The sequence below is a fragment of the Asparagus officinalis genome, chromosome 3 (genome assembly GCF_001876935.1).
Source record: "Asparagus officinalis chromosome 3, Aspof.V1, whole genome shotgun sequence".
Taxonomy (NCBI): domain Eukaryota; kingdom Viridiplantae; phylum Streptophyta; class Magnoliopsida; order Asparagales; family Asparagaceae; genus Asparagus; species Asparagus officinalis.
This window is the reverse complement of record NC_033796.1, coordinates 104110701-104134448: the sequence shown is the minus strand read 5'-3', so window position 1 is coordinate 104134448 and position 23748 is coordinate 104110701. Positions and strand designations below refer to the sequence as shown.

General features: G+C 35.5%; 1 long non-coding RNA gene across 1 annotated transcript in view; it reads left to right on the top strand.

The window, feature by feature from the left end:
- Positions 1-676, top strand: part of LOC109835631 — a 14518-nt gene extending 13842 nt beyond the window's left edge. Inside the window, exons 3-4 of the long non-coding RNA XR_002245632.1 lie at positions 26-96; positions 179-676. This is a non-coding gene — a long non-coding RNA (uncharacterized LOC109835631). The remainder of the gene's footprint in view (positions 1-25; positions 97-178) is intronic.

Here is a 23748-nt window from a genome sequence, read left to right as displayed (position 1 = left end):
TTCTTAGACTAGTTACTATTTTCAGGTGTCAAGGTGAAGCCTGGAGAGCCTTGTAGGGTTGACCCGGGAAGGCACAGGCGTATTATTGTCACACAGGTTCATTCTGCTCTTGATTTGCCTATCACTGTTCGATTATTAGGTAATAATAATGATAATATCGCATGTGTCATTAATTTAGGCTACATTTGATCCGGAAGAAGATGATGGCCTTGTCTGTATCTCTGCGAAAACTGATGCGTTTAAGGAGGCAATTCTTGGAACTCTTTCAAGGAATTGTACCCAGTTGATATTTGGCTTTGATTTATGTTTCAATAAAAGTTTTGAGTTGTCTGACACCTCCAGCAAAGCTACCGTCCATTTTTTTTGGTTCTTCCGATGCTCAGCCACAGAGATATCCTTTCTAATTTGCTTTCTGCATCAAGAACTTGTGATGTTCTTTTTTGGTTAGATATTGTCTTTCCTCTACTTTTCTGTTCCTATTCCACACCCGTCTGGGACATCATTGATTCCGGTGAGGAATTTAATTTTTTTTCCTCTTTACACTGCTATACTTTACTTTTCGAGTCTCTCATCATATTTTGCAGTTAGGTGCTATATGCAATTTGTATTCTGATTTTTAGCTGTATGTTGCTGCGCACTAGTACATTGCTTTCATTAACTTGTTATTTTTGTTTTATCCATTACTGTGACAATTTCAAGTTTTCTTTTGAAACGTGCCATCTATGTTGCGTTGGTTCTTCTATCCTACGCTTCACGTCTACTCGGATCCTTGAATATATGCATACAAATACAGATGTGTAATCAATTGTATATCCTACATTTCGCATCTACTTCTTGCATCTACTTCCTGAAACTTGTTGGACTAAGGTCAGGTGCGTTTCAGCCCATATTCAGTTCAAAGTTATGATTTTAAATGATTATTTTCATAATTACTTAAGAACTATGAGGTGATGTGCTTCAATTGTGTCCCCGTACCTTGCCATGGACAAATTTGTCATGTCCTGTCCTTGCACCCGTACCTGTGTCCATGCAGTTTAGCATGCCATTCTTCAACCTTCATACTTAAGACTATACTGTTCTGCAATTGAATTTTCTTTTAGGGGTTTTTTCGATATTAGTCCCTTAAATCATTAGCATTTTGATATTAGTCCCTCAAATCATCATATTTTGTATTGGTCCCTTAAAAACCATTAGTGTGTTGATATGTGTCCTGTAGTTAGTTGGTGTTATAATGTTAGGGGAATATTCTGTTAACTCTTTAACATTTTTGGGTGGATTGACCATTATAGCCCTCTGATTATAAACCCAAACCCATTATCTATTTAACTCATACCCATCTACAATCCTCAAACTCGTTAATCACAAACCCAAACCCATTCAGACCCCTATCTTCTTCCTTTCATCCCTTCGATTTTAAACAGTTATGGGAAGGGGGAGATTTTGCTCAATGAGTGGGGCTAGTTTGTTAAATACCCACCTAGGATTAGCACCAACCTAACCACAGGTCATAATTTTTAACCATGATCTTAACAGAAGGACCAATATCAACAACTAAAGTGTAATTGAGGGACTAATATCAAAATATGAAAATTTGAGGGACTAGTATCAAATTCACTATGATTTTAGGGACCAATATCGAAAAACCCCTTTTGTTTAATACAATATTGTTTTGATTAAAGTCATAACCATGAGCTGTCCAATTTTCAAGGCAATTTTTTGATGTAAACTTTTATTCAACTGCTCCATGTGAAATGGTTAAGTGTGAAATGTGCTCCTTAGAGATACCACAAAGCTTTAGTAGTCTGTCAGTATTTGTGGCCACTTGATTTTAAAATAGCAATGCTTACTAAACTTCCCTGCTCTTAACACCAGACAAATGTCATGTTCTTTATTTAGTAAACATAAATAGTAAATAGTAATAGAGTCATCTCTTTAGAATTTAATTGAAAGGCCTTATTAATGAGAAAACAACATGAACCCGATAACAACTAGATTGGGTTTTCTGGATTGTCAGATCATCTATATATTATGTTTGAGTAAAGCTTATTCATTCATCACAAAATGCTACTTACATGTTTTTTGTTAGGTATTGTGCAATCTAGGTCAAATAAGGAACCATTATTTGTTTGCAATAGTGGGGGAAGGGGTCTTTATTGCTAATCTGGTGGCTACTCAATTCTCGTTTTTCTGGTGTCAATTAAATCCTTGTGCAATATCACTATTCAAATGCACAGGAGAACAATGTTGTCAAGTCTTGTGCATAATTCAAGGTTATTAAAACACTTAATAGTGCTTCTGATCCTGTTGGGCTATAGTTTATCCCAAACTAGAAACATGGATATTCACCTTGGCAGCCTGCATTTGCACAATTGCTCTTGGCTCAATCTTGGGCCCTAGTGGTTTTAATTTATGGGAAAATTGCTCATTGGGCTATAGTTTATCCCAAGCTAATAATTTGAATATTCACTTTGGCAACTTGCTTTTCCACTCTTAATTGTTATGTATAAGACTTGACAACATTTCTCCCTTATCTCTATTTTTCCCCTCTGTTGCCCATCTTCCACTATGGATTCTTCTCTGCTTTGCCCCTCCTCTTTACTCTGTTATCTTTTCTTTCTCCATCTTTGTCTCTCGGCTGCAACTTCACTCCACTTAAAATACCACCCATCAAAGGGTAACATTTAGTGCACAAATGTAACTATTTGTGAATTTGTAGCATATTCTGCAGGAAACATAAAAAGGTTACACCTTAACCATTGAAGGTAACAATAACAGTTTATGAATAAAAAGTGATAATTTAATAAGGTTAGTTTCACATAACCCCCTTGAACCATAGGGGGTGTTGCACATAGTCCCTTTGAACTTATGTATATAATTTAAGCCCTGTGAATTTTAGAGTGTCTCACAAAACCCCCTTGAACTTTAACCTTATCTCACGAGACCCCATTGCACGTAATTTTCAAATAACTAGAATGTCTTTGAGAAAAAAAATCCAAAACTTTGTCACTTGTCACGAGGAATGAAGCTGGCAGCTATTTCTGTTTGTTGACCTGCAGGGAAATCAATTGGAAGTTTAATGGTAGGAATTCTCTATTCTCCTTCATAATTAAATAGTTGTTAAAGGGCCTCTTCGATTTTTAAGTTGCGCATATATTTCTCTTCTCTTTCATAATTGAACAGTTGTTAAGGGCCTCTCTGATTTAAGTTGCACATAGAATATTTGAAATAGAGAAAAGGAAAGGTTAATTAGAGATGTTCTCTCTATAATGTGAGATATAGCCACTCATAACTCCTAAACGATTTTATCGGCATTTGCATCCCACGAAACTTGGACTATATTATGTTTTGCCCTTTATTAGAGGGAAATCTTGTCTTTTTTTATTTTTATTTTATAGTAGTTAATACAGTTAAACCTAAAGGCAAAAGATATATAATATAATTCTCACTTGACAGCATAACCTAATGGGCAAATACTGCTGTCAACATGTGCAAGGGAAAATAAAATGGTTAGAGGGTATAAGGGTCTGTATCCTCATAGTAAGGGGTTTGGACTTACAATTATACAAAAAAAGGTAAACAAAAACATATTTTTGCTACTAATCAGCAATCATGAGAAAATATTGCTCCTATGAGAGTGAACAAACATGTCATGAGAGACCACAATGGTAGACTAGGGATTTTCAATCGTAAATTGAAACCTGATTCCGTCTAATCTTACCAAGGAGATAATGAACATAGTTGAACTAACACCAAGAACTACTGACCAATCCTGATGCATTATGCAAAACCAAAAATCCCTCCCACTTGAATGAATAGCAACAACAGCAATACGTATATGTTGCATCCATTAGTCGTTACGATAGTAGCAGTATGAATTCTGAAATGAAGTACAGTTCGCCTTTATCACAACCTCTATAATACAAAGTGAACCTCTATAATACAAAGTGACTTTACTGTTTGCAAATAGTGAGTGTCAGAATTTAAAACATTGTCAATAAGAGACTAGTAGCCTATGTTGTTCTTATTAGGAAAAGAGTAGTGAAGGCTACTTTGTTTCTTAACCTGACTCATGAATGAATGTGGCACGAAGTTATTAGCTAAATACACATTCTAGAGCTAACCTATAAAGAAATATCGTACCAGTCAGATTTAGACAAGATTTTAATTGGAAGATATCCCGCATCAAATTATAAATGTAATTATAGCAAATTCCGAAGTTGAAAAGGGTCAACTGCAGCAACCTCAGAGCAAGAGTGGTCTAACGAGCCTGGTTTTTTTGGAAGTATTAGTACTGTTGACTATGACCAATTAGTGCCTAGATGAAACTAAAGTTGCTCCTGATTGCGAGGAAAGAATCCAAAAGTTAGGGTTGGGCTGTGAGTATGTGACTAAAGGGTTATAGAATTTCTGGGGGAGAATAAGGTGTTCATAATAGGGTTCAGAGAGAGGATTTTTTTGCGAAATATGATTAAGGGTTTCTTCAAAAGATCAAGAAAGGTATGAAGTTTTAATCATAAGCTCTTGTGTTTGGAGTATTAAGTATTGCAGAGTTCAAGTACAAACTGATTACATACACCCACTCAAAAACAAAGTATCCAACAATCAAAAAGACGGACGAAACTGCACTATTCGTAACCAAAAGGCCTATCTATGAATTCAAGAATGAAACCGCAAGCTAAGCTTTACAAACATGATAGATCTTCTATCTTTCCGTCTCTGTTGGCTATAGCATCTTTCGTAGTTGTAAACTATGCTCAACTTGCCTGCATATGAGAGAAATCTAGCAGTCCAACTGAAGGCACTTTAGATGATTTTGGAATGCCAAAATACCTCACAGGTACCACCAAACTGATTCCCACTATTTGCTTGACGAATAAGAAGCGAATATGCAGCTAGAGAGGTCAATCAAAGCTGTTAAAGCTTTAAGGTTCTCATCAATGCTTAAGTCTGAGTATTAACTTTCTATTAGTCTTAGCATACATGCTTCCCCAGAACCCAATTCATCACAACTGCTGCCACTACTACCTCCATAATCATCATTCACACGGCCTAAATCCTCACGCTAGGTTAATACGAAGGCGATATGCAACAGATGTAATATTCTCAAACCTATCCATACTGAACATAAGCAGCTTCACTGAGCATCCCCGTTGTTGCTATAGCTGTTTTTAGTTGCTAACCAGTAGAACTTACAGTTTTATCCTGAAAAAGATGGAAGTCTTGTAGACTATTGAGACGAAGAAGAAGGCGTGAAGGAACAATCATGAATTTTTTTTAATACACTTTCTCTCCTCTTCGTGGAACTTTTTAACTTTCGGGAAAAAGAGGTCATCATTACTCGTGCAGCTTTTAAACTCCTTTGGCGGATATAAGATTAACTTAAATCTTAAGGTAAAATATAAAATTACTATAGCGAAATTATTTTTGGTGCCATCATTATAAGCCTGAATATCTACCTTGACCCTAATGGCTTGTTCCAGGTCAAGCGAAAGCTTGCCTGCATTCTCTCTGTGAAGTTTTGTGAGAATATCATTGCATTTCTGACCCTAGGTATCAAAGAGATCTGTACATATTTTTATGTATTGAATCTCAGGTTGAAACACCCTTCTTAAGGGAGGTTGATATAAAACGTGGTGTTTGTTCATGAAATGTTTAATGAAAACAACAGTGGATGCTGAATTAGCAAGTGCAGATCCAGGTAATGTAACGTTGTTAACAAGTGTCGCACAGTTTTTTCTCATCTTCGCCATCAGATCTGGGGGTATCTAATAATCATCAACATATTAAACATCTACATAACTTATATTAATATAAAATCTACAAAAATCCTCCTTTATTCTAAGAGACAATCTGCTTACTCCAAAAAATAAAATGGCACATTCTTTTTTCCTTCTCTTCAAGAATTTATATGATATAAATTTTGTTTTTACTTACATGTCAAGAACTTGACGATGTAAAAACAAAAGAAAAGAGTTTTACCATTTCCATTGTAAGGTCACATGAAAGGACTGGGTGTTGATTTGATTTTCTCTGTAGAGGTTTATGCTTTTTGTTCACGACCTAGACCCCATAGACATATAACCGATTTTTCACTTCATCCCCAAACTCAATAACCCTTCGGAACGCATCTGGCTGCTTGAGTTTGGTTCCTAGCCACTGCATGACAAAGGTATGGCCAGAGGCGGGGCTTGGGGGTATCCCATGAATGGAAGCATATGATTTCGGTCATGTTGCAATAAACAAATGCTACATGAGAGCAGATATTAAAAATGACAAAGTAATATGATTTTCTCTCTTTAGTGAACATTTCAACAATATATCCATGAGAGCAAGATATTTGCTCTAATTCCTCCAAAGTTTAGCTTTTTCTCAAACCATACCCTTTCCTCTCTCATTTCCGAAATTGCGCCTTTTCATTAGAATATGATCATACCACAACAACAAAGCATTTATCCCAAATGTTTGGGGTCGACTACATGAATCCTACGTTTTCATTCTGTTCTATTATTGATCATCTCCTCCATTAAGACCCATAATCATATGCTTCTTAATTGCTTTTTTAACTAAGTCCTTTTGGGTCTATCTCTAGATCTTTTTTACCCATTAAATATAATGTTATCACTTTTCTTAATCGGTGCACTAAAAGGTTTCCATTGTACATGCCCAAATCATCCTAGCATATTCTCTCTCATTTTATCTTCAATGGGAATGTCTAATTTACTATACGAGTTGTATTAGTATTATTCATTGGAATATGATCATGAATGTTTAAATATCAATATCAACATTGAAAATGCATGTCTGTCACATAATTTTATTTTTATTGAAGTAGGATGAATGATTAATTTGTAATATATTTTTATTGTTATACGTTAAGTTAGTAAAATTTCAATCTGTCACCTATTCTTCTAAAAACCATAAAAAAGAAATTAAAGAAAAAACTAGAGAATAAAATTACAATTGACTTCTTCGCCTCAATCTGAAAATTTAAGAATCAAAATAATAATCAAACATCAGCGTCGTGAACAAGAAGCATAAGTCTCTACAGAGAAAATTAAATCAACACTCAGTTCCTTCATGTAACCTTACATGGAAATGGTAAATCTTTTTCCTTTTGTTTTTACATCGTCAAGTTCTTGACATGTAAGTAAAAACAAAGTTTATATAACCATTTTAAGTTCTTGAAAAGAAAAAAAAAAGAACGTGTCATTTTACTTTTTGGAGTAAGCAGATTGTCTCCTTGAATAAAGGAGGAATTTTATAGATTTTATATTAATATAAGTTATGTAGATGTTTGATATGTTGATGATTATCAGATACCCCCAGATCTAATGCCGAAGATGAGAAAAAACTGTGCGATACTTGTTAACAATATTACACTGCTTGGATCCGTACTTGCTAATTCAGCCTCTACTGTTGTCTTCATGAAACATTCCATGGACAAACACTACGTTTTATATCAACCTCTCTTCAGAAGGGCGCCCCAACCTAAGATCCAATACATAAATATATGTACAGATCTCTTTGATACCTATGGTCAGAAATGCAATGATATTCTCACGAAATTTCACAGAGAATGCAGGTAAGCTTTCGCTTGACTTGGAATAAGCCATTAGGGTCAAGTTAGGTATTCAAGATTATGATGATGACACCAACAAGAACTTCGCTGCAGTAGTTCTATATTTTACCTTACAATTTGAGTTAATCTCATGTTCGCATGAGAAGGAGTTTGTAAGGTGCACGAGTAATGATGACATCCTTTTCCTAAAAGTTTAAAGGTTCCACATAGAGGAGAGAAGAGGTATTAAAAAAAGGAAAAAAGTCATGATTTTTCCTTCACGCCTTCTTCCTTATCTCAATCGTCTACAAGACTTCCATCTTCTTCTGGATAAAAAGTGGAAGTCCTACTGGTTGGCAACTGAAAACAGCTATGGCAACAATGGGGATGCTCAGTGAAGCAGCTTATGTTCAATATAAATATATTTGAGAATATTGTACCTGCTGTGTATCGCCTTCGTATTAGCCTAGAGTGAGGATCCAGGCAGCGTGAATGTTGATTATGGAGGTAGCAGTGGCAACAGTTGTGATGAATTGAGTTCAGGGGAAGCATGCATGTTAGGACTAATGGAAAGTTAATACTCAAATTTAAACATTGATGAGAACTTTGAAGCTTTAACAGCTTTGATTGACCTCTCTAGCTGCATATTCGTTTCTTATTTGTCAAGCAAATAGTGGGAATCAGTTTGGTGGTACTTGTGAGGTATGTTAGCATTCCAAAATCATCTAAAGTGCCTTCAGTTGGACTGCTAGATTTCTCTCATATGCAGGCAAGTTGAGCATAGTTTACAGCTATGAAAGATGCTACATCCAACAGAGATGAGAAGATGAAGATCTATCATGTTTGTAAAGCTTAGCTTGCTGTTTCATTCTTGAATTCATAGACCTTTTAGTTACGCATAGTGCAGTTTCGTCCTCGTCTTTTTTGATTGCTGGGTACTTTGTTTTTGAATGGGTGTATATAGTCAGTTTTTACTTGAACTCTGTAGTTGGTAATGGAAATTGAAGTTTCGTACCAAAAAAATGCTATTTTCAAGGGAAAATCTCGCTGATTAAAACGACAGGGTGCTTGCTATAGCATACGCATAGTTGCTTGTTAAATGTAGCTTTCCTTCGTCGAGCATTGTGATTGCAAATGAACATGCAGGTATGTATCATATAACATTTTAAGCATTGATCTTTTAAATGACAATTTAAATCTATGATATATATTATATATCTTCCATGGGCGATATCCTATTTGATAAATACATCTGATCTCCAAACTCTATTCTGATTCACCAATATGAGAAATGACCTGAATCGGGTACGTGTAATCTCATTATCACTTGACTGGACCACTTTAAGTGTTGGTTGACATTATTGAGACATGGCAAGCAATAGTTTTAGAAGAACCCAGCCAAATGACTAGTGAAATTCTCTAAAAGTCTTTCTTTTATGAAATAAATTTCCAGTATACTTTTGTATATACGTAACTATTATTCTTACAATTATAGAATTTACCAAATTACTAAAAGTTTTAGCTGATAGCTTTAGACCAACAATGTACGAAGCAAACCGTAGAGATCTACGCAAGTTGAATTTGGTTATCAATATTTAAGAAGTAGAGCCAAAGTTGCCACCTTTTCTGTCTAATTCATCAAATATGTAGTATTGAAATGAAGCCATAATGAAGACACTGTATTTATATTGTGTGGCAATTTCTTAACTCACAGCCTAACCTTAACCTTAGGAGACGAATGATTCTTTCCTCGCAATCAGGAGCAACTTTAGTTTCATTTAGGAATAATTAGTCGATCATAGTTAACAATATTGATACTTCAAAAAAACCCGGCTCTTTAGGCAACTCTTGCTCTGAGGTTGTTACAGTTGACCCTTTTCAACTCCGACATTTGCTATGGTTGCATTTATAATTTGATGTAGGATATCTTTCAATTAAAATCCTATCTGAATCTGACTGGTACGATATTTCTTTGTTGGTTAGCTCTAGAATGTGTATTTAGCTAATTTATGCCTGATAACTTCGTGCCACATTCATGAGTCAGGTTAAGAAACAAAGTAGCATTCAATACTCTTTTCCTACTAAGAACAACATATGTTGCTAGTCTCTTATTGACAATATTTTAAATTCTGACGCTCACCATTTGCAAACAATAAGGTCACTTGGTATTATAGAGGTTGTGATAAAGGCGAATCGTACTTCATTTCAGAATTCATACTGCTAGTCTGCTACCATCATAACGGCTAATGGATGCAACATATATGTATTGTTGTTATTATTATTCATTCAAGTGGGAGAGATTTCTGGTTTTGCATAATGCATCAGGATTGGTTAGTATTTATTGGTGTTATTTCAACTATGTTCATTATCTCCTTAGTAAGATTAGATGGAATCAGGTTTCAATTTACGATTGAAAAGCCATAGTCTACCATTATGATCTCGCATGACATGTTTGTTCACTCTCTTAGGAGCAATATTTTTCTCATGAATGCTGATTAGCAGCAGAAATATGTTTTGTTTCCCCCTTTTTTGGTATAATTGTAAGTGCAAACCCCTTACTATGAGGATACAACCCCTCATACCCTCTAAACCATTTTATTTTCCCTTGCACATGGTGACATCATTATTTGCCCATTAGGTTATGCTGTCATATTGAGAATTACATTATATATCTTTTGCCTTCAGGTTTAACTGTATTAACTATTATAAAAAGAAAAATAAAAAGACAAGATTTCCCTTTAATAGAGGGCAAAACATAATATAGACTACGTTTTGTGGGATGCAAATGCCGTTAAAATCGTATAGGAGTTACAAGTGGCTATATCTCATAGTATAGATAGAATATATCTAATTAGCCTTTCATTTTCTCTATTTCAAATGTTCTATGTGCAACTTAAATCAGAGAGGCCCTTAACAACTATTCAATTATGATAGAGAAGAGAAATACATGCGCAACTTAAAATTGAAGAGGCCCTTCAACAACTATTCAATTATGAAAGAGAATAGAGAATTTCCAACTGATTTCCCTGTAGGCCAACAAACAGAAATAGTTGCTAGCTTCATTCCTCGTGGAGGAGGAAGCGCCAAAGCCAAAGCTGGAACCGAGTGCTTTTAATTCATGTGGATCGGAGTTATCGCGTGTTTACTAGTGTTAATTAATAGATAACAGCATTTATAAATTGCTCGAGGCATAAATATTGAGTGTGAAGAGCTATTTACCCTCCACGTCCAGTGGCAACAGGCTCTCCAATAGGCTGAAAAGATCTAAGCAGCGCTTCTCCTCCTGCTGCCGCTACTGGTGGTAGTGTTCATTCATTGCCTTATACTCCCACTTAAGCCTTTTGTTGATAATAGATTTTACGCTACTGGTGCGAAGAGCTATTAATTAATTTATTTATTTTTAATTATAGCTCAGTCAGATTTATCTTGGCTTGAAATCTCTAAACTTTGGTTATGTCACCTTTCATAATTTTATTTTAACAATTTGAAATTTTTTAAGAAATGGATTTGTGCATAAAATTGGGATCAATATGCTTTTTATATACTTGCGCACACAATATAATTTTTATCAATTTGTGCATGATAAATTTGTTTATCGAATCTTCGCTCTTCAATCTTGTCTTTGTTACTAAATGTAAGGTTAAATATGAAGAAAAATCAGATGTGTTTGAAATAGATATAAACAAATTTCTACAAAGCGACTTAACCTAAAGAAGAATAAATAGTATTGTGAAAGTGAAAGACACTCTAAGCATGTTATACCATTGCACATAATAAGTGGAAAGCCTAGTATTTGTATAAGCTCAGCACATAGCACACACTTTCCAAAGAATTGCAGGAGATAAAAATATAAAAACAATCTATGATGTACAATAAGATGATTTACCTAGAATTTGGCTTGAATGACATAGACAAAAGCATGACATTGGTAGTTCATTTAAAATAGGATTCACCGGAATTGGTTCCTAATTATTTGTACTCCATATATCACTTTGGACCACTTTATTTTTCTGACAGAAGACAAACCTAACCACCATTGATTACCATCCTTGTAAGTGGAAAGTAAGGAAGATTGTACTCTTGATTCATAGTAGAATATTTCTCTCTGGATTGCCCCGTGGACGTAGGCACGATTTGCCGAACAACGTTAAATCTTGGTGTTTGCTTGCTTGTAGTATTTTTATTGGTGTCGTTATTCGTTTAGTGTTTAATTCCGCATGTTAATCTCCATAAAATTCCCAACAGTAATATCTTTATTTATTTGGTTTGCATGCTAGTTTGTGTCGAGTTATCCAGCTTGCTTATTAAACTCCATTCTATGATTGTAGGGCCACCTTTGGAAAAAGTTTGTATTCGTTTTAGTAGATAGTGTTATCCACATATTCTATTTAGTGTTAATTCAGTTAATTTTTCTAGACTTCTTAGATGATTATAATATGCATTCATGTATGCTACATTCTCTTTTATTTCTGTAATTATATAAATGAAAATAATTAGCAACTACATATGCTTTTCTTATGTATATTCTGAAAATTGAGTTCAATACATATTTATTTTCCTTATAGCATGCTTTGCATATTCTTTGATCACCAATTTAATCTATTGTTAAGTTTATGCGATTAATATTTTGAGCAGAGTAGTTACATCCTTGGGATTTTTGTCATCTTATGCCGTACTTTAGCAGATGTTAAAGGAAAACTATTGTGATGGCCTTTCTAAGTGTGAATTGCCACTTAAATTTTGCTCTCATTTTGAAGTTTAACGTGGCTATTTAAGGCAATAAATTCTCATGTATAAGGTGTCCATTTTGTAGTATAAGCTATATCCCGAAGAATGGCTATTTAAGGCAATAAATTCTCATGTATAAGGTGTCCATTTTGTAGTATAAGCTATATCCCGAAGAATAATCTTTGGTGTAGGATATTTATCATGTATAAGGTGTCCATTTTGTAGTATAAGCTATATCCCGAAGAATAATCTTTGGTGTAGGATATTTATCTCTTATGTATATAGTTCTTCTTTCAAAAAATGCTATGCCTTCCAACCCGACTTTGATGTATGTATGTTTGTTTATTATGGATCACAATCCTTGTGCTTCCTAACTTAACTCTTGTATTATGTGTATTACATCTGTTATCATAACTGTTGTATTTTGGTTGTCTTATTTGCATAACGTTAAACTCACTTTTTCAACATTTATGATTATAGAAATGAATACCCCAAATTTAAAGATAGGAGTATGCATTCTTCATTCTCCCTGCGTTACGCGGGGTTTTTTTTTTGCTAGTCTTATAATATATCCTGGTTACATCCCGTTAGGTTGTGCTCCTGTATCTTGAATCCTATGATGTATCTTGGTTAAGTCCCTTTACGTTCCATAATAATTTCCTTATCTTGTTCAGATGACCTCAATTGGCATTTCCAGTATGGCGCAGCTACCAAGAGGACTGTAATAGCCAACCATCATCACGAATTTGGGATTAGTTACTGTTAGGTTTTTGATGAAGTTTTTCCTGATTATGATGACCTGTAGGTTCAATTTTAGGCTGGTCCAGGTCGACTATGGCATCTTAAAAATCCCTATTTTATTCCTGAGAAAATATTTTGTCAGATTACTTTACAAAAATGTTCCCAGAATCTGTGGTAAAAGTATGTATAAGGGAGTTGTTTTGCTCCGTTTGCAACGTTTTGATAGGAAAGATACATTAGTAGAGTGACAATAGACCAGCAAATGAGAAATATCTGGTCAAGTGCGGTTTTGAGCAATACCCATCCAAGTTAGTCATTTAAACAAGTTGTAAACCTATACAATCTTTTACCTCATACACAGTTTCCAACCTTTTTGTCCTAGTTCCAGCAACCTCTGTTATTTCTTTCCTTCAGTTGACTCTGTTATTTCTTTCCTTCCTGTTGACTGTATGAAGACAACCGTTAAAGAGGAGAAAATGCACCTAGAAACAATCATCATTGCCACATGTGCAAAGGTTGGATGCATGCATAGAACATGTGTCATGAGATTCCTCATTTTATCTCCGAGACCTTTTATCCACACCCAAAATGGCACCCACTTGGCACAATGTTTTACTAACCTAATGTACATAGCCCGTTCAAGGTTGGAGTTGATATCTAATCTGGGCATGTGAGGTTTGAAGCAATATTCATCCACACACTAGTACAAAACAGGACAGTCCAAACGGTTGGAACTGTTTGGGAAAATGCAGTCCCAATCGGTTATAACCGTTTGGACAAAAAAACCATTTGGGGATGAGTCTACCCCAAAGGTCGCCCGCCTAAACGGTTACAACCGTTTGGACAAAATCCCAAATGGTTATAACCGTTTGGACAGAGTCCCAAACGGTTGTAATCGTTTGACACTTTAATAAATTTCCAAACGGTTTCAACTGTTTGGCTGGAAAATTGTCCAAACGGTTACAATCGTTTGGACAACTTTGGGCCAAACGGTTTCAACCGTTTGGCCAAATTTTTGTCGAACAAGTTTCTGGCCAAACGGTTGAAATCGTTTGGACAGAAATTTGGCCAAACGGTTAAAACCGTTTTGGTCGACAATTGGCCAAACGGTTTTAACTGTTTGGCATGTTTAGTGTCCAAACGGTTTCAACCGTTTGGACTATTTATTTTAATATTTTTTTTAATTTTGGCTATTTTATTTATCTACATGCTTACATTTAATATATACATCTCACACAATGATTACTGAATATCTCACAATGAAATCAAAAACATATACATACACAAAAATATCTCAAAACGGTGCTAAATATCCAATATTATATATACATACACATTACTCAATATATAATATTAGAGACAAAACATACACATACACAATGATTACTCAATATCTCACAATGAAAAGCATCCAATATTATATATTTGTCTCTAATATCCAAAATGTCTCAAACGTCCAAAATAAGATTAGGAGTAGCCTCATCCATCTAGTTAAGGAACAGAAGAAATTCCTCGAAGAATGTCCTCATGGGACAAACCCGAACGTCTCAAGTCCGCAAATATCCTAACAAGATTCTCCTGTGATAAACCTTGAGCACTAAAAGTAGAAGTGTTAGTAGTCGAAGCAGGACGAGCAGAATGTATTATATCAGCAGCGGGCTGAGGAATTAGAGCAGGACAAGTAAAAGATGGTGGATCATTAGGAGTGGGAGCGCCCTAAGATTTAACCTATAAAGTAATAGCAATGTATGAATGTATACGTGTCTCAGTGTTAAGTCTATGTGTATGTTTACATGTGTATAAGTATTAGATGTATGTCTATTTGTGTATGCCAGTGTACATGTGTATGCGAGAGTGTGTGTATATTAGCATATGTACCATATTGTTATTAATTCAATGCATCTGAGACCTAAGCTCCTCCCTGAGACTGTCCATCTCAGCTACCCGAGCTCTAAGATCAACAATCTCGCGACGTAGCTCCTGATTAGAAGTGCTGATTTCTGGTATGGAGGACACTCTCAAATAAGACCGAGTGGCACCAATGCCCATGGCTCTTTCATAATCATCGTGATGCCCTTCGTGCAGGGAATCTAACATCTGAGTGAAAGAAAGTGCATCGTCCTCTGTGGTTGAATTGACCCCTGATGAGGTTGCCTTCTCGATGATCCGCTCCTACACGATACAAAGTATTCAAATATAAGTCAACAATGCAAGAGTAGATATATTTAAGAAAAAAATAAAAACAAAATAGAAGTATGATTATAGCATAAAAGCAGTTAAATATGAAGAGGAGGAACTTTAATGCTTGAAAAAAGAATTCAAGAAAAGTAATTGACACCAAATCTTGTTCTAGGTCATAAGCCCTTTCCCATTCATTTCTTTTTCATGTATTTCAAAATGCCAAAGACACATCAGCAAAATATTTCCAACAACACCAACAATATATAAATAAAATTTTTATTCAGAACACTTACGCTACGCAATACTCCTTAGTGTTGTTGTCAGGGTATGTATACTCTTCGGTGATCTTATCTACTGATGACGAGTGGGTGCCCAAATATAGTTTTAACATTGTAGATGTGCCACCATCCTCAGTGATTTGACCTTTCTGCAATTCACCAAAAATATGTTGTATAATCGATCAAGTCATTAAAAATTATATAATCTAAATTTTAAATAGCTTTAAGAAGCAAATTTAACAATCGATCCATAGCCCGACACGTTCCTCGAGCCACCTGTATAGGTTTCTCTACCATAAAAATTTGACGCCCGATTCTGCGCATTACGTCTTGCCTCCTCCTGCATGTCATTATTATATTTAGATTTTTAATCAAACAAAGGCAAAATTAATTACCTACTAAACAATTGATCTATTTTAAATTATACACCTTCTTATCCTCTGAATTATAATAAGCGTACAATTTAGCCCATGAGCCTCTATCAATCCAATAAAATGCTGGAGTAGCAAAGAGAGCCTCCCTCTCTGCATCGGGAGTATTTTTCCACACCTCATAACACTCTTGTTTTACCTAACACCTATTATACCGGACCCTTTCCTGCAACTGAGACTTCATTCCTCGATAAACAATATGATGGGAGAGAGGCTGATCATGATTCAGGGGGAGAAACTCATAATCGTTCTGCATATTCAATAAACGAATTACATGGTTAAAATATTATGTACCAAATGATAACAAATTAATCGGATAAATCAAAATACAAATATATTTATACCTGACATCTTATAAAGAAATCGTCAAATGACCTATTATGTTCATCACCCCATTCTAAATGGAGAGGATATTTGCGATACCCACGGCTCTCCTTCCCCACATACTTTCCCCATTTTTCAGCATAGTCACCAATGGGGTGGCCTATATTATTGAGGTACAGAGGCCATGCCTTCTCTCCCTTTTTAACATCAGGCTTCAGCTTATGGGCAGTATTGGGGCCTCGAGTGTGAACAGAGGATCGTGATTGCACTGTATGTGATGAGACAAATAATATATTAGATAATATAAAGAATAATAAATAATATAAATTAAAATGATATATATACAAACTGCTACCTCCATCGCCCTGTCACTCCGCATGTTTAAGAGCACGATTAGGACGAATATTAAAAGAGTGTTTAGGGACACATGTCAGTGCAGATGTAGATGCAGCTATACAATAAAAATGTTTTATGTAAGTACAAATATTTCATGATGAAAGAAGCATGCTTTTGAGAGGAAAAACACAAATACATGTTGAAACAACCTTGAATTCCTCATAACAAAGGATTCAAGTAGGGAGTGGGATAATGGCAAAGCATCCATTAAGTTGCGGCGCATGCTATCAAAAATTCAAAAAGAATGTAGTATATTATATGGTAAGTTGTCATATCTGCCTTTGATCCTTATACCCCTTAAAAATAAAAATAGTGAGCAAAATGGAGATAATATCATGTCTAAAGCTAAACATCTGCATCTGCTGCTGTGTATCTGCAGCAGATACACAGCAGATACACACATGTATCTGCTGTGTATCTGTAGCAGATACACACATGTAGCTGCTGTGTATCTGTAGCAGATACATGTGTGCATCTGCTGCAGATACACAGCAGATACAAGATGGAAGATTTCATTAGAAGAATGCCAATGAGCCCTAATATTCTTATTTGGAGAACAGTATTAGTTTCTTGCTATAGATCAAAAGATGGTGCGAAAAGCAATTTGGGGAAAAAAGCTTCTCAGATGCTTGTAGAACTCGAACCTCACAATCCAGTTAATTATATACTCTCTTCTAATCTATATGCATTGAGAGGGAGTTGGGAAAATGTAGCAAAATCTCGAGCTGCAATGAGAGGAGCAACAGAAAAGGAAGCAGGATGCAGTTTGGTCAATTTAAGGGATGGAGTTCATGTTTTTGTGGCTGGAGATAGATTGCATTCTGATACAGAAGAGATTTATGCGAAACTGCGACTTTTGAATCAAAAGATGAAGGATTTGGGTTATGTTCCTAAGACAGATTTTGCTTTATATGATCTCGAAGTAGAAAACGAAGGGGAGTTGTTGAGTTACGATAGTGAGAAGCTAGCAGTCACATTTATTCTTACCCGCTCTTCAGGAAGGATGCCGATAAGAATCATGAAGAATCTTAGGGTTTGTGGGGATTGTCACTCGGCGTTTGGATACATTTCTAAGATTGTTGAATGGCAGATAATTTTAAGGGATAGTAATAGATTTCATCATTTTGAAGATGGAAAATGTTCCTGTTGGGATTACTGGTAAGTAATTTATTGAAGATTTTCATACAATGAGAGTTAAATGTAGCATTCAAGTTGTATCAGTGACACACAATGAGAAAGATACTGAGCTTTTCATAATTTTTCCAAGGAGTAAGCTCTTTTCTACCTTATGGTTGAGAACGATAAAGAATTATCACCATGGAAATATTTGAAATTAATTATTTTAGGAAGAAGATTGATTAAAGACATTATTCTGTATTGAGTGGCATATCAATCATCTAGAACATTATCAGCTGTATTAAACCAGGTCCTCCTACTTATTTAAGAGTATTCATCTCAGAAGCACGCTTCTCTATGATCATGAACTTGGTTATTCTGGGCAAGGGCATTTTGTAAACACAATATCATGTAAATGATGTATCAACAGAGTTCACATGCGATGAACTCTGTTGATGATGCTGAATTGTTCCTGGACAAAGGGGCCGCTTGATTTTTCAGTTATGTTTGAGTTATTTTTTGACAGTAAGACTAACATCTATTATTCGCCAGTAGAAGCAGGATCAATTGGACATGGTGCTGGATGCTCTGGAGAAGATGCATGTAAATCTAACGGCTGCAGTTGTATCAAGTGACCAACTTTTCTTGCAGGCAAGTTTTACTAAAAATGTAAATATGATTCCTTTTTCCCCTCCGAATCTAAAGATAAGGACGAAATTGTCCAAAACATATCACATGCGATGCACACGGCAGTTCATCCTAACTGTCTTGAGACATGGGGGTTTAGTAAAAAACTTACGATACTTTGCAAATCCTCTTAAGTCATGGTAGTTTGCGAAATTTAGTCGTATATTTTAATGATTCGTTGGACTTAACTCTTGTAAACTGCCATAAAAAGGAAGCTACGACCATCCATCAATTTTTTGTCATGTATATTCTGAAATCCAAACATATGTATCTGCTGCTGTGTATCTGCAGCAGATACACAATAGATACACACATGTATCTGCTGTGTATCTGTAGCAGATACACACGTGTAGCTGCTGTGTATCTGTAGCAGATACACACATGTAGCTGCTGTGTATTTGTAGCAGGTACATGTGTGCATCTGTTGCAGATACACAGCAGTGTATCTGCTGTGTGTCTGCAGCAGATACACAGTAGTTTAGGATAAATCTTCGTAATTGCAATGGACATTGCAACTATTTATATACCTGCAGATAGTCTCTCTTTTGCAACTATTTACAACTGGACTTGCACAAATTGCACCTGCAAGTTGGGACCCAAACTCCTTTGCAAGAGATAATTTGTTACCAGAAAGAAACAAAATCCTTAGCAACACGATAATTTGTTACCAGAAAGAAACAAAATCCTTAGCAACACAAACACACGACGTCCATACTCCATACGGAAACCCACGTGCTAAAGTGCAATCTAAAATAATCAATGAAATGAAATGAAATATCATTTCTACAGTAGCTAGACACATAGGCATACTTATTTGTTTAAGCATTTCCGGCAAAAAAAATGAAAATATCATATCCAAAAATCTACCGATTTTATGACTTTATGCCTTTACTTCTTGCAAGAGATGTGAAAATAATAGGTAAAGCTCCAAAGATGTCAAAAGAATTGTCAACTAGCATACTAGTTCATTATTTATAGAACTACCAACGTTATGTAAGCATTTCTTGGCAACACATTAATCACCAAAAGATAATAAAGAAAGATAGAAGCATCTGAATTACATCCAAGATTGAGTGTAGAAGAGATACTTCATTTTCTTCTGTAGGCGCTTGTCGATTTGCGTCTATATCTGTGTAAGAGATGGACTATAAGTAAAAAATCTTTTTTGCAACTTCAGTTATTAATTGTAGTGAAATTTAACTGAAACCGACCGACGTAGGAAAGTTTTTGAGTCAAACAAAATGCAGAGAACCTAAGAATCTCATCAAGGCCGGGCCAGGCAAACTTGGTTCTCTATTAATTAAGTACTGATCAGAATCCTTGGCTTTATGCAATCGAAGCAATGACCATCAGTCCTTCAGACGTTATTTTTCGAAGAAGCTTACTTGTTTGAATGATGGTATATTTTTCACACCTGAATACCTCCAAGCAACGCATGACACTGAATCAATTTTTATGTTCAACAGACTGATAATGTTCAGAAGGTAACATGATCCTAGTAGATTAGTTTAGGAATTTTCTTCAGTGTACACATTATAGAGTATCACCATAAATTCCAGGGTACGTTCCACAAAACTACCATGGACATTGGTGTTTTTTCCCTTACAAAACTACCATCGACTTTTTCCAATCGAGAAAAGTATCATGAACTCCCAAAACTGTAGAAATATACTATGAACTATTGAAAATTGTTTCTACAGATGTTAACATTATAAATAGAAAGCCTAGATTGTCCTTATTTATATCTATCCACTCTATAAGAAGTCGTCATGCGCGTTACTTGTTTTGGACAATGTTACCTTTATGTACTTTATATTTTTATCAACTTTGTGAATGATGCTCTAGGAAGCTCATGAAAGAAAATTGCAACTGCGAAACAAAGAGAGCTAATTTTTCAAGAGATTAGGCAAGCAATGAGCTCTTTGGATAATATAAAATTGATGTCCAGAGTTAAGCAAAAAGGATAACATCGTCTCTAAAGAAAAAATGTGATCACAATGTTGATGACAAATTTAGAATACTTCCCTATATTAAGTTGCAAAGATCTGGGATTTATTAATCTAACAAAAAAACTAACCGATTCATTAGTCTAAACATATTTGACCATGTGCCAACCTAAAGCTTTTATCTATTGTTAATGGTTTTATTAAATAACAGGAGTAGCACAATTGTGATAATAAAATAAAGAAATATAAGTAAGGGATAAAGATTAGGTATCATGTTAAAACAGAATCAAAAGAAAATTAAATAGTTACCTCTGACTGGAATAAACTCCCCAATGCTAGGTACAGATGTAGCAACATGAGCAGATTCGAGATCTCTCCTATGCTCTCTCGCCTGACGATGCTGGTCTCCGCACTGTATAAGTCTACATGATCTGCTCCGTGATGGAACTCCAGACATCTTCGCCAAGCCCTAGAAAGAATTTTACAATTCATACAAGATATATGCGAAATAGACATATTTATAAATTTGAAGATATAAATTTTAAACAACATAAATTTTTATAATGGTTACTTTTTCCCCTTTACAGAAGTGTTAGGTTCTACAGATTCCCTACAAGTTGTAGGAATATCTACAAGTATTTCACTATTCAAATCATTCCTAACCCACGCAACTTTATCAGATTCAGGAGATTTATCTTGACGTACAACTCCTCCTTGCTTAAATTTTTGTCATCATTGATCTCTACAACCTCCGAATCTATGAATTGTGGGACATCGTAAGTATCCATCAACATACAACACTCCACCTCGAATGCCTCAAGCACTTCGAGTAGTATACTTAAAATGCTTGTTCTAGAAATATAAATGGATCGTCCTCAACGGAAAAACGTGTGGTGTTTACACTCATCAATCCATATTCATCTACCCAAGTCCCATAATTGCCTCTCCACTTACTAGTTCCCGTCTTCATATCATACCAAACACACGGGAAGACATAAATGCATCCTGCTCATCCTGGATAGTTGATACCAAGTATGTTATCAAGGTACTCATATTATGTCTCATCATTAGTGTCTAGGGCTGCAATTCCACTATTTTGGGTGGTTCGAGATTCTTTTATAGACTTGATTTCAAACTTGTAACCGTCAACACTGAATCCTTTATAGTATTTAACTTCAGCATCTGGAAGTGTAGCCAAATATCCAAGTTCCTTATCTAATATTGATTCTACACCTAGTAATAGGCTCTGACAAAAAGGTTAATACGACAATTACATAAAGATGTTGGATTATTTAATAGAATGAGTAAAAAATGAGATAATAGAAATCTTACATAATGTTTAAACCAATTGCAAAAATTGTCCTGATGATGTGTTTTAACACGTGCCTCATTCCAATTACTATGCATTGCACGTATTTCATCCATGTGTATTTCTAATGTCAAAATGAATAGTTAATGTAGAAGTATATTATATCATATAAACATATATAATTATGCGAAATAGACACACTCTCTAACTTCTCCAAAGCATTCGATATTGAGAAGGATAAAGTGTTGAATCTTGTTGATAAATACGGGCATCATTCTATTGTAATCCGGCTTTTTAGATGGTCCGTCATGAATCACAAGAGGTATGTTGAGTTTTGTCTCAATGTCTTCATCCAGATAACGGGAACAAAAAGTTGTTACTTCCTCTAGCAGATAACTTTCCATAATGGAACCCTCTGGTTGATTTCTATTGCGAATATAAATTTTTAGAGTGAGAAGGTACCTACAAAAGCTTACACTAAATCACCACATCCATGCTGTAAAATAAAAAATATATCGATTACGTTAACTGATAAACTAAAGGTACCTTTCGATGGGGTACATCCATCGATATTGTACCGGTCTAGCAAGTCTAGCCTCGGTTGCAAGATGAACAGTCAGGTGTATAATGATATCAAAGAATAATGGTGGAAAAATCCACTCAAGCTTGCACAAAATTAAGGGAATTTCAGCCTCTAGCTTCTTCAACTTATCATCCTCAATGTTTTTAGCGCACAATTCCCGAAAGAATCTGCAAAGATTGTTGATCACTAAATCGACTGATTTAGGGAGGGAAGTCCTGAGAGAAAGTGGAAGAAGATGCTCCATAACAATATGGTGATCATGACTCTTCAACCATTCGATCTTGCCTTTAACAATATTTATCTTCTTACTAAATGATCCTGAAAACCCCATAGGAACCTTCAACTCATGTAACACATGAAGAAACTTTTTCTTTTCATCTGGTGACATGTGATACACGACATTAGGGAGTACAAACTGGTCGGAATTGCCTGCCTTCGGTATAGGATGCAACTCTTTTCTAATATTCCACGCCTGGAGATCCCTTCGAGCTTTGTGGTTATCTTTTGATTTTCCATCTTTACAGAGGAGTAAGTTAAGTATGTGCTCAAATACTCCCTTCTCAATGTGCATGACGTCTAGATTATGCCGCACTTTATTTGTTTTCCAGTAGGGTAGTTCGAAGAAGATACTTTTCTTGTCCCATTCCTGTCGTGTTTCTTGTCTTCCCTTAACTTTTTTAAAAATCACGTTGTTTTTACCATTCCACTGAGCAAGTATATACTCTCCGGATAATGAGTCTGGACGCGGGCTATTCTCTTTAGTACCATCAAAGTGGATGATGTCATCTCTGTACGGATGATTTTCATCCAACAAGCATCGATGGCCTCAATAACAACTCTTATTGCTAAATGGTAGCCTTCTCGATGTTGTCTGGAGATAACAGTAAGGACATACAGTGTAACCATGTATAGACCAACCAGATAGCATTCCATACGTAGGAAAATCATTGATTGTCCACATTAAGGCTGCACGCATGGTGAAGTTTGCCCCTGTGTTCGCATCTTATGTCTCCACACCATCAATGAATAAAGACCTTAACTCTTCGATAAGGGGTTGAAGATAGACGTCAATATTGTTACCCGGTGACTTAGGACCATCAATAAGAAAAGACATCATGAAATATGATTGGCCCATAGCTAACCACAGTGAGAGGTTATAAACCATCATCACAATAAGCCATGTGCTGTGGGGATTGCCCTTAAAGCTGAAGGGGCAAAAGCCATCACTAGTCAATCCTAGCCTGATATTGCGAAGCTGCTGACTAAATGTTGGATGCATACTGTCAAAATCCTTCCATGCTGGCGTATCTCTAGGATGACTCATTCGTCCATTTTCACTTGGACGTGCACGGTGATGCCAAGTCATCACCACTGCTCTCTTCTTACACTTGAATAGCCTCTGTAGCCTCTGTGTTATGGGAAAGTATCGTACTATCTTGATAGATATATTTTTTTCTGACCATGTACTTT